This window comes from Bubalus kerabau, chromosome 9, assembly GCF_029407905.1.
Source record: "Bubalus kerabau isolate K-KA32 ecotype Philippines breed swamp buffalo chromosome 9, PCC_UOA_SB_1v2, whole genome shotgun sequence".
Lineage (NCBI taxonomy): Eukaryota > Metazoa > Chordata > Mammalia > Artiodactyla > Bovidae > Bubalus > Bubalus kerabau.
In genome coordinates, this window is record NC_073632.1 from 110647826 (window position 1) to 110658063 (window position 10238).

The window sequence follows — 10238 nt, forward strand, 5'->3', positions numbered from 1 at the left end:
GGCGGGCCGGAGGAGCCGGAGTTCATACACGCTGCTGGTGGGGGTGTGAAATGAATGCAGCCCAGCGTTTCTTCCACCGGCTACAGACGGGTCCTGCACGCAGTGCCAGTCCTATGGCACGCTCAAGCTTGAGGAGAGCGTCCTCAGCAAAAGGAGGGACTCTAAGAGCAGCCCCGTTCATCACAGCCAAAGAGGGGAGGCCGCCCCGCTGGCCCTCAGCTGATGAGTGGACAGGTGTGGCCCCTCCGAACAATGGGATAGTATCAGGCAATAAAGAAACGAGATGCTGAAACATGCCGCAATGCAGTTATGCCTTAAAAACGTGTGCTGAGAGGAGGAAGCCTGTCACAGAGGACGCCATATCGTATGATTCTATTTACAGTGCAGAACTGGCAGAAATGCAGGAACTGGAAGTGAGTGAGTGGTTTCCCAGCGCTGGGTGTGGGGAGTCAGGGGTGATGAGGTGGGTTTCTTTTGGGGGTGGTGAACAGATTCTGAAGTTAGCTTCCGTGGCTGTCGCACAGCTGTGAATGTGCTCGGAGTCTCTGAGCCGCCCGCTCAGCTGGCCGGGCGGTGTGTGAGCTGTCGCTGAGGACAGCTGCAGCTGGGGGCGGGCGTTGACCATTGCACCTGTCGAGGTGAGAGCTGGTGGGGTCTTAGGATTAAGCGAACTCTCAGGGAAATATTTGAGGCGTTATTTTTTAAGAGGTAAAATTGACTGCGTTGGATAACAGAAATCTAGATGGCTCCAGGTTTCGGGTTTTCTCAGCAGTCACAAAGAGTTCACATGTTCACAAAGTTCACATGTCCTGAACTGACCGGGTTCCTTGTGAGCTGCTCGTCAAAGCCTGGGGGAAGGAGGGCTCCCCAGCGGGAGGGCCCCGCCTGAGCCCGCCTTCCCGGGAGCTGGCACTGTCCTCTCCCCCAGACCCCCAGGAGCTGCTGCTCTCAGCATCTGTGCATGGCTAATACTGAGACTCCTCCGCCCCAGCTCTGCAGCTCCTTCCTGCCTGCTCACACCTCCCTCCCGGGCTCAGGGAACCCTCGCTGCCGTGCCCCAGGCTGACTGGCCTTCCCTCTGTGCCTCCGCTTGCTAAGCTCACTCCTGCCACATGGCCTTTGCACGGGCTCCCGCCTTCACCCGCCCCCCTCCAGGGAGTGGCCTGTCCGAGCTCACATTGCCTGTTTCAGTTCTAGCAGAGCTGCTACTCTGTCCACTCACTGGCTCCATCCACGGGTGTGTGAGTTACCCCACAAGGGTGCTGACCCCACAGGCCCTGGAAGGTCCCCGGCACACAATAGGTTTCTAACAAGTGTATTCTGAGTAAGTGAATAAAAGGAAAGAAGCAGTGGGTTTTGATGAGCAGCATCTGTGGAGCCCTGCCTTTCCAGCTTGCGTGTGCCCACCGTGACCTGGAGAACTTACTGAAATGCAGACTTGGGTCCATTTGGGATGGGAGGGTCCCAGATTCTGGGTTTCTAGCAAGCCCCTAGCTGCTGGTCTGGGGCTCTCACCTGGGCCCCGGGGTCGCAGACAAGGGCCTGGGGGTCCACCAGGGCCCCGGGTGGCCCTCCTGCCCCCCGCCGCAGCCTGCTCCCCTCCTTGCCAGCCAAGAGCTTGCAGCCTTGTGTAAGCCATCATTCTGGGGGTGGAGGCAGCTGCTGGTGACTGTCACTGACGCTGGTCATTTGCTTTCTGGATCCTTGGTTGTAGGCCAAAGAGGAGAGAATAGTTGAGCTGGAAACGGAGAATGCTCTTCTTCACCTGAAACTGGCGGAGGTAATACTTTTACGTGTCTCGCGGTTGGGATGAATTATGTCCAGTGTGTGGTGACTCAGCATCCAGATTTGTTTCAGGCTCTGCAGAAGGAAGTGTTGAGATGCTCTTCTTCCCTCAGCAAGGACCCTTTAAAGTATTTTATGCTGAACCATCTGTAGGTCTGACTTCCTATTATCTCTGTGCTCATGAATATTTAGGAAGTAATAAATTAACAAGGTGCCTGTGCTTTTAAAGCCAGCTTTATTGAGGACTTACTCAGGTACCAGACATTCACTCGGGTGAAACGTATGGTCCGGCGTTCAGTAAGCTCACGGCTACAATCCCAGCACCGCGGTCAGCTGTGGACCTCTCCCTTCCGCCCCAAAGACGAACCTGTGTGTGATTCTACCCGCGTCATCTGCCTCCCTCACCACAGCCAGAAAAAAAGGAGGCAGAGCTCAAAGCAGTGCTGCCCAACTTCTCTTGCAGATTTGTCCTTCACTTTGACAAATGGGGAACGCTGGGGGATCCTGCTTTGCCTTATTCCTACGTGACTGGCTGTGGCCACCTTTGGTCAGCTGAAAAGTGGCCCCCAGAGATGTCCGTTCCCTCCTAATTCTGGACGCTGTGGACGTGACCTTGACCAGCGATAAGACCTCTGCAGACGGGATTGAATTTGGGGTGGGGCCGACCCTGGGTTATCTGCGGGGCCTTGGTGCCTTCCCATGAGTCCTTGTAGGATGGAGGCAGCGGTGACGGAGGACAAAGAAGGGAAATGCTTAAGACTCAAGAAGAGGGGCCTGACGACATCAGGACCGGTGGAGGGGGAGGGCCCCCTGAGCCTCGGAGGGCACGCAGCTCTGCCCTGGGTCTTGGAAGTCTGGCCTCAGGACGGGAGAGAAAACGTTCACGCTGTCCAGCCTCCCAGCTTGTGGTGCGTTGTTACAGCGGCAACAGAAAACCGACCCACCCCCATTGAATCACTCCCGCTCCCTGGAGGGACCTCTGACCATCCCCGGGGGAAGCAAGCTTCAGGCTCCAGGCGCCCTGCAGATAACCCTGTTGTTTCACTGAAAAAATGTAGTCACACTAAAACTGCCTGTTAATTTAGGGCTAGTCACACTAGCTTTAAACAAAACACATATTAATTTATTAGCTCCCCTTCAAGTCTGTGATTTTCTGGAGCTTCTGAGCACACTTATTGTATGGCTTCTCTCGGCCTCCAGCTGGCCTGAACTGATGGAAGGCGACACCCTGAACTCATTCTGCGGCGTTTCCCCGGCCTCATCGTCCTGGACTCAGGCTGCCCCGGCTGGTCACTGCCTGGAACCCCTTGTGGCCGGGGCTGCTCACACCTGAGAGTAAACTCCCCGCGCGTGTTTGGGGTTTCCACAGTGTCTGCACCATCAGCACAGGAGGTGGTTCTGCAGCCGCTCAGGCGTGTCCGACTCTCTGCGACCCCATGGACTGCAGCACTCCAGGCCTCCCTGTCCGTCACCAGCTCCCGGGGCTTGCTCAAACTCAGGTCCATCGAGTCAGTGATGCCATCCAGCCATCTCATCCCCAGTCGCCCCTTCTCCTCCCACCTTCAGTCTTTCACAGCATCAGGGTCTTTTCCAATGAGTCAGTTCTTCGCATCAGGTGGACAAAGTATTGGAGCTTCAACTTCAGCATCAATCCTTGCAGTGAATATTCAGGACTGATTTCCTTTAGGATGGACTGGTTGGATCTCCTTGCAGTCCAAAGGACTCTCAAGCGTCTTCTCCAGGACCACAGTTCGTTCCACCAGTGGGAGAGCTTCGGAATGCCAACCATTTTTCCAGTTTGTCATTGAGACAATTTTTTTTGCTTGTTTTACATGTAAGATCATTAGATATAGAATGTCAGATACAGCCTGTAAAATTTCGAGCATTTATAAGTCCCTGTATTCTTTTCTGAAAATTGACAGAAAAATCTCAGTCTCTGTGGCCCACATCCCCCATCCCGTCGCGGCATCCGACACCATCAGCTCAGCCCCCGGGCCTCGGTGGGAGCCGACTCTGTGTCTGCGCCGGTGTGTCCAGCACTCAAGGACCCTGCCACGAAACGGTGGTCTCATTTTCACCCCCTGCCGTGCAGGCCGAGACAGCTGTCGTCCCGATGGTAGGATTGCGGCCCTCCCAGGATTAACACTCACTCCTGTGTTCATTTCGCAGTCGCCTGAATGAGCCCTGTGTCCTTTGCCCGAGGGGCCATGTGTGTTCGTGTTGATCTTCATCCAGCCTGACTCCTGGTTCTTTCCCTCTCCCTGGGGGTCGCCCTCCCTAAGAAACATCCGAAACCTCCTCCGCTCTTCCCCAGCCTCTGCTCCTCCAGCCGCTGCCACGTGGCCCCTCGTCCTGGCAGGGGCGCTGGCCTCTGGTTTCAGTGGGGGCTTCCTCCCCTCCAGGGTCTGACACTTGTGTCGGCTGCGTCCCCTGGCGCTCTGGGCAGGGCTGCCCTTCCTGCGAGACTGGCTGCTCAGCTGCCGAGCCCCATCCCCTGGGCGGTTGGCCTCTGCCCAGAGCTCAGCGTCTGGTGCCGCCCTCGCTCGGTCCTGCCCGGCCTCCGGGGTCCATGTGCCCTCTTCCAAGCACATGCCTCGGGGCCTCTGTCCTGGTGCCCCCTGCAAATGGCATTACCTCCAGTGTCCCCTGCGCCCCTGCCTGGAGGCCGGCGTCCCACCAGCCGTGTGCGGGCCCCCAGCACACTCTCCGGACAGGAGGGCCTGTGTCCTCACCAGGATGCCCCACCGGACCCCCGGCCGTCTCCTCTGCCCTCTGCCCGCCCCGGAAGATAAGCAGCGGTTCCCGCTGATGAAGTGGAGTGCGCACCCACCTCTCATGTGGCTTCTGAGCCGTGTGTCTGTCTCCCGGGCAGGTGGTAAAGTGGGGTCATGGGTGGTTTAACCACACATTCTCACTGCGTGGGGACGTGTGCTTGCTGTTCTGCGGAGAAACTTTGCAGCGTCCTCTGGCTCGTGAGGACGTAGTGTGAGAGCGCAAACTCCTAGAGAAACCCCGTGGGAGTCAAACGGAACAAAGGGAAACCCAAGCTGGCTGGCTGTGCCCGGGGCCTCAGCGCCCTCCCCACCAGCGGCTCAGGCTGGAGCCCGTGTTTCCGTCCCATCCTGAGAGTTTGACCCATCGCTGTTCACACGATGATGCTCTGACATCCAGACCACGAGGGCCCATCGTCCGCAGTCTGAGCGCCTTGTCCCCTTCCGCCCCGTCCTCCCCGCAGGCACCAGCGTGAGCTTTCAGAACGTGCGCCTGGGCTGCAAGTCCCCCGCAACGTGGCACCACCTGTGTCTCCTCCAGGGAATCGCCCCACGGCCCTCCCCCGCTGGAGATGGTGGGGGCCTCTGGGCGCCCCCGCTGTGCCCCCAGCCATGGGCTGCTCCCCTCACCCCAGGGCCTTCCAAACGCTGCTCCCGCTGCACCCACCCTGCCCCTGAAGCAGCGCTGACCTGGGCCCTGCTCGCCCAGCCTGGTCCTTGCAGGCTTGTTTCCGGGGCCGGCGCCCTGCAGTCCCGCCACTTCATGGCAAATCCATGGGCAACAATGGAAACGGTGACAGACTTTGTTTTCTTGGCTCCAGAATCACTGTTGGCAGTTCTGGGGAGAACTGCAAACAGTGACTACAGCCATAAAATTAAAAGACGCTTGCTCCTTGAAGAAAAGCAATGACAAACCCCAACAGCGTATTAAAAAGCAGAGACATTACTTTGCCTACAAAGGTCTGTATAGTTAAAGCTGTGGTTTTTCCAGTAGTCATGTATGGATGTGAGAGTTGGACCATAAAGAAAGCTGAGTGCTGAAGAATTGATTTCTTTGAACTGTGGTGTTGGAGAAGACTCTTGAGAGTCCCTTGGACTGCAAGGAGATCCAACCAGTCCATCCTAAAGGAGATCAGTCTTGGGTGTTCATTGGAAGGACTCATGCTGAAGCTGAAGCTCTAATACTTTGGCCACCTCATGCGAAGAGCTGACTCATTTGAAAAGACTCTGATGCTGGGAAAGATTGAGGGCAGGAGGAGAAGGGGATGACAGAGGATGAGATGGTTGGATGGCATCACCGACTCAATGGACATGAGTTTGAATAAACTCTGGGAGTTAGTGATGGACAGGGAAGCCTGGCGTGCTGCAGTCCATGGGATCACAAAGAGTCGGACACGACTGAGTGACTAAACTGATGCCCTGTGGCCCCTGAGCTTGCCCGTGGCCTGGGCAGCAGCTCCTGGTGGGCAGATTGGCACCCTGTGGACAATCAGGAAGTGTCTCTGTCAGAGAAAAGGCCCCTGTGTCTGTCCCAATGCTCTAAGTTGTCTTTTCCTCTCTTCTGGGCCACAGTCCTGGGAAGTGACCGGAAGGGACCGCAGGGCAGAGACGCGCACGCTTCTCGGAGAGCAGATGCCCCGGCGAGGACACTCTCTCTCCGCCCTGACCCGGCTCTGCTGCGCCGCCCAGGTGAGGACTCCCTGGGGTCCGTCTTCACTCGCAGGAGGAGCGTTTGTGTTCAGTCAGGAGAGTGGTTATTTTCTGGGGAATTGTGTGAATCGTGCGGGTCAAGATAGATGTGCTCTGCTTTCACTTTCACTTTTCACTTTCATGCACTGGAGGAGGAAATGGCAGCCCACTCCAGCGTTCTTGCCTGGAGAATCCCATGGACGGAGGAGCCTGGTGGGCTGCAGTCCATGGGGTCGCGAAGAGTCGGACACGACTGAGCGACTTCACTTTCACTTGTCACTTTCATACATTGGAGAAGGAAATGGCAGCCCACTCCAGTGTTCTTGCCTGGAGAATCCCAGGGACGGGGGAGCCTGGTGGGCTGCCGTCTATGGGGTCGCACAGGGTCGGACACGACTGAAGCGATTTAGCAGCAGCACAGCAGATTATCCAAGAGAGCACCTCCTTTAAAAGCACCGCGGCTCCTGGCAGGAGCGGGGAGGCGTAGGCACACAGTCCACTGGCAATTCTCCAAGGTCGGCGCCTTCGAGCGCTGTTCACTTTTTGTTACAAACAGTGTGACCTGGGTAAAGATTAGAAGGAAAAAAGATCATCATTGCAACAATAGAGGCACCATCTGTTAATAGGATTAGTTTGCCCTGGGGTGGTTCCTCGCCCACCCCAGCATGAACTGCATTAGTTTATTTAGAATGGGTTTGTATGGAATTAATTCTTCATTCTCTTCCAACTGGGTAAAATTAATCCATCCTTCAATGAAGTATATACCTTTATCTGCGTTCCACAAAGTGAAAATAATTTAATCCAATTTAGTTTTGATGTTTTATGAAAATGTTTCCTAAACACACTGAAACGGTCTCCACTTGATAGCCAGAAAAGACTTAACGAAAGGGACCAAGAACATGTATTTCAGCTCAGTTAGGGTTCCATGAGTTAAGCGTTTGGTATTAAAGGGCAGCACCTCCGTTCTTTCGCTTCATGGACCGGTCTTCGCGCCAACATACCTTCAAGTTATTTCAGTGCTGTTTAGCTGGGCTGTTGCATTGTTCCAGGGGCTCTGGAATCCAGTGTTTGTGTGCCTGGAATTCCGCTGTGCACGTTTATAACCCAGGCGGGCATTGTTCTCATGCCTGGGGAGTAGATTAGAGCTTTGTTCCCGGGAGGGGAGCCCCCATCGCAGGAAGTAAACAGCAGGTGGAAAATCGTTGCAGGCGAGCTCTCCACCGGGCCATGGGCTGCGCTTCCTACCGAAGCTGGTGAGAGACCTGATTTTCTTAAGCACTTCAGCTGTACAAGTGTGTAAAGCCACCCAGGCTGCTTTGTGAAGTGCAGACCCCAGGTCTGGGCTCAGTGCTGGGAGGGAGCCGGGGCGTGTCTGTGTGCCTGGCGAGCGTGCCTGGGTCTGGGTTGAGGACTTCGGCCTGACCAGATCTGGGTCTGACCGACCGTGTGTGGTCGTCAGCCTGACCAGATCTGGGTCTGACCAACCATGTGTGGTCGTGCCGGGGCGGGCTGTGTCCTCACCCTGTGGAAGTCCGGTGAGTGCGCCGTGACGAGCAGCAGCCATGCCCATCATGTTAGTCGTGTGGGTCCTTGTTTTGCAGAAGCTGAAACAAGAGATGGAGGCGCTTCGGTCCTCTTCTCGGGGGCTTCTCCAGAGTTACCGGGAGGAGTATCGGGACTGTCTTTCTGAGATAGTTCAGGCCATCCAGACGGCCCAGCTCCACTGCGAGGCTCTGCTGGGTAAGACAGACCCCGACCGAAGATGCCGCGAGCAGCCCGCCTGGGGCCTGGGCGTCCAGCCCCCTCGGTGCTGGGGGCCTGACAACTCACGGGCAGGGCCGAGTCCCTGCTCTCTAGGTGACCGCTTGACCTCTTGACCTTAACCTGTGGCTGAACAGGGCCCTCTGTGTAAGGCCCCCACCATGGTGCCCCAGGAACCCATCTAGTACCCCCCACCCCACCATGGTGCCCCAGGAACCCACCTAGTACCCCCCACCCCACCATGGCGCCCCAGGAACCCACCTAGTACCCCCCACCCCACCATGGTGCCCAGGAACCCATCTAGTACCCCCCATCCCACCATGGCGCCCCAGGAACCCACCTAGTACCCCCCACCCCACCATGGCGCCCCAGGAACCCACCTAGTACCCCCCACCCCACCATGGTGCCCCAGGAACCCACCTAGTACCCCCCACCCCACCATGGCGCCCCAGGAACCCACCTAGTACCCCCCACCCCACCATGGCGCCCCAGGAACCCACATAGTGCCCCCCACCCCACCATGGCGCCCCAGGAACCCACCTAGTACCCCCCACCCCACCATGGTGCCCCAGGAACCCACCTAGTACCCCCCACCCCACCATGGCACCCCATGAACCCCCCTTGTGGCCCCCAGCCCACCATGACACCCCAGGAACCCACATAGTGCCCCCTGCCCCACCATGGCACCCTAGGAACCCACCCTGTGTCCCCCACCCCTGTCCAGACCATGGTGCAGGCCATCAGGATGGAGATGAGCATCCATGGCCGCTGTCCTGAGACCCAGGGCCTTCCCTGAGGCTGGCACAGGCTGTATTCCGGTGCCCTGGCTGCCAAGGGCCCGGCCCGCAGCGCACTGGACCCAGGGCTGGTGGAAGGGGTCGGGCCCTCCGGAGCCGCTCCGACGGGGTGACCTTGCCTGCAGCGGCCTGGCCAGCGGAGGCGGGGCGTCTGGAGCAGTCCCTGCGGGATGTGACCGAGCGCTGGCAGCGGGAGCTGCGGGAGCGGCGGCGGCTGCAGGAGGCCCTGGCGGTGGGTGACCCTCCGCCCGACCCTGACAACGGGGGCAGCGTGGGCGGAGGTCCCTGTCCCACCGCGGGCCGCCGCCTCCCTGGTCCTCTGGCTGCTCTGTTGGGGGCAGGGCTGGGCCCCCAGGCCAGGCTGGGCGATGCGGTGGCGGGAGGTGACCGCCCAGCACCTGGGGGGCCTTCGGGCGGGCCGGCGGGCGTGGGTGGGGCAACAGTTTGCAGAGGGGGAGACCCCCAAGCAGGACAGGAGCCCAGTAAAGATTGAGCCGCCTCTGAGACGCTCGCGGGCACAGGGGGCAGGCCCTGCCTCCTCACCAGCTCTTGTCCAGCCAGCCAGCGTCTGCGCAGAGGTGACAGCTGGGCAGGCCTGGGGATGTGCTCCGGCCTCCGGCCAGACCCGGACTCTGCGCCCTAATTACATGTGACGATAGAAATAAGCAGGCAGGTTGATGACTTTGAAGATACCAGTTTGGAAGGACTTGATCGCAGACAGGTTGAACAGCAAAATATTTCAGCAGGCTGCACCTGGCCTGTCCCCGGAACACCGGGCACTTGGTGTGGGGACCGGGTGTGCCCCGCCAGCGACAGCGCCGCCTGGCTGGGCCGAGGTCCATTTCTAGGCAGACCAGCAGGTTAGAGCCGACGTCTCCCCACCCTCTGAGCCGCCGTGACTGCGGTTACTAGTGGGCCCTCTGGCCGACCTGCAGCGCAAGCTCAGGTGACAAGTTTCCCGGGGTCGCTGTCCCTTGGCCTCCAGGCTCCTCTGACCTGCCTCTGGCTGCCCACCTGTCCTGGGAGGTCACGCCTGTCACTCGCAGCTGTGATAACCCCCGGGTCACTGGTGGTCTCCCTTCAGCCACTGCCTCCGGGCGTCCCCCACCTCGTCCAGCGGCTGCCTCTCCCCAGGCCTCTTGGGTCCCAAGGGTCCGCACGGCTCCCTGAGAAGCCGCGGCTTCTTCCCCGCATCCGGATTTCTGGCCTGGGGTGTTTGTGGGCATCTGGCAAGCCTGCAGCTATTTCTCCTGCTTTCTGGGACTGTCTCCAAAGGCTGAGGAGCTAGAGGAGGAGCTGATAGCTCCAGAGTCCCCTGGGCACCAAGGCACGGGGTGTCCGTGGAGTCCTGGTTGGGGCTGGCCATTCATGTCCATGGTTGCCAAGGAAGCTAGTGGTTTACCCAGTGGTGTAGACAGAAGCCCCCTCCAAGAAG

The 10238-nt window shown here is 58.6% G+C and overlaps 1 long non-coding RNA gene across 1 annotated transcript; it reads left to right on the forward strand.

Annotated features, from left to right (window-relative positions):
- Nucleotides 1-331: 331 nt before the first annotated feature.
- Nucleotides 332-3630, forward strand: LOC129619512 (uncharacterized). The gene is made up of 3 exons (XR_008697920.1): nucleotides 332-413; nucleotides 1715-1780; nucleotides 2986-3630. It is a non-coding gene; the product is annotated as an uncharacterized LOC129619512 (long non-coding RNA).
- The last annotated feature ends 6608 nt before the right edge of the window (nucleotides 3631-10238 follow it).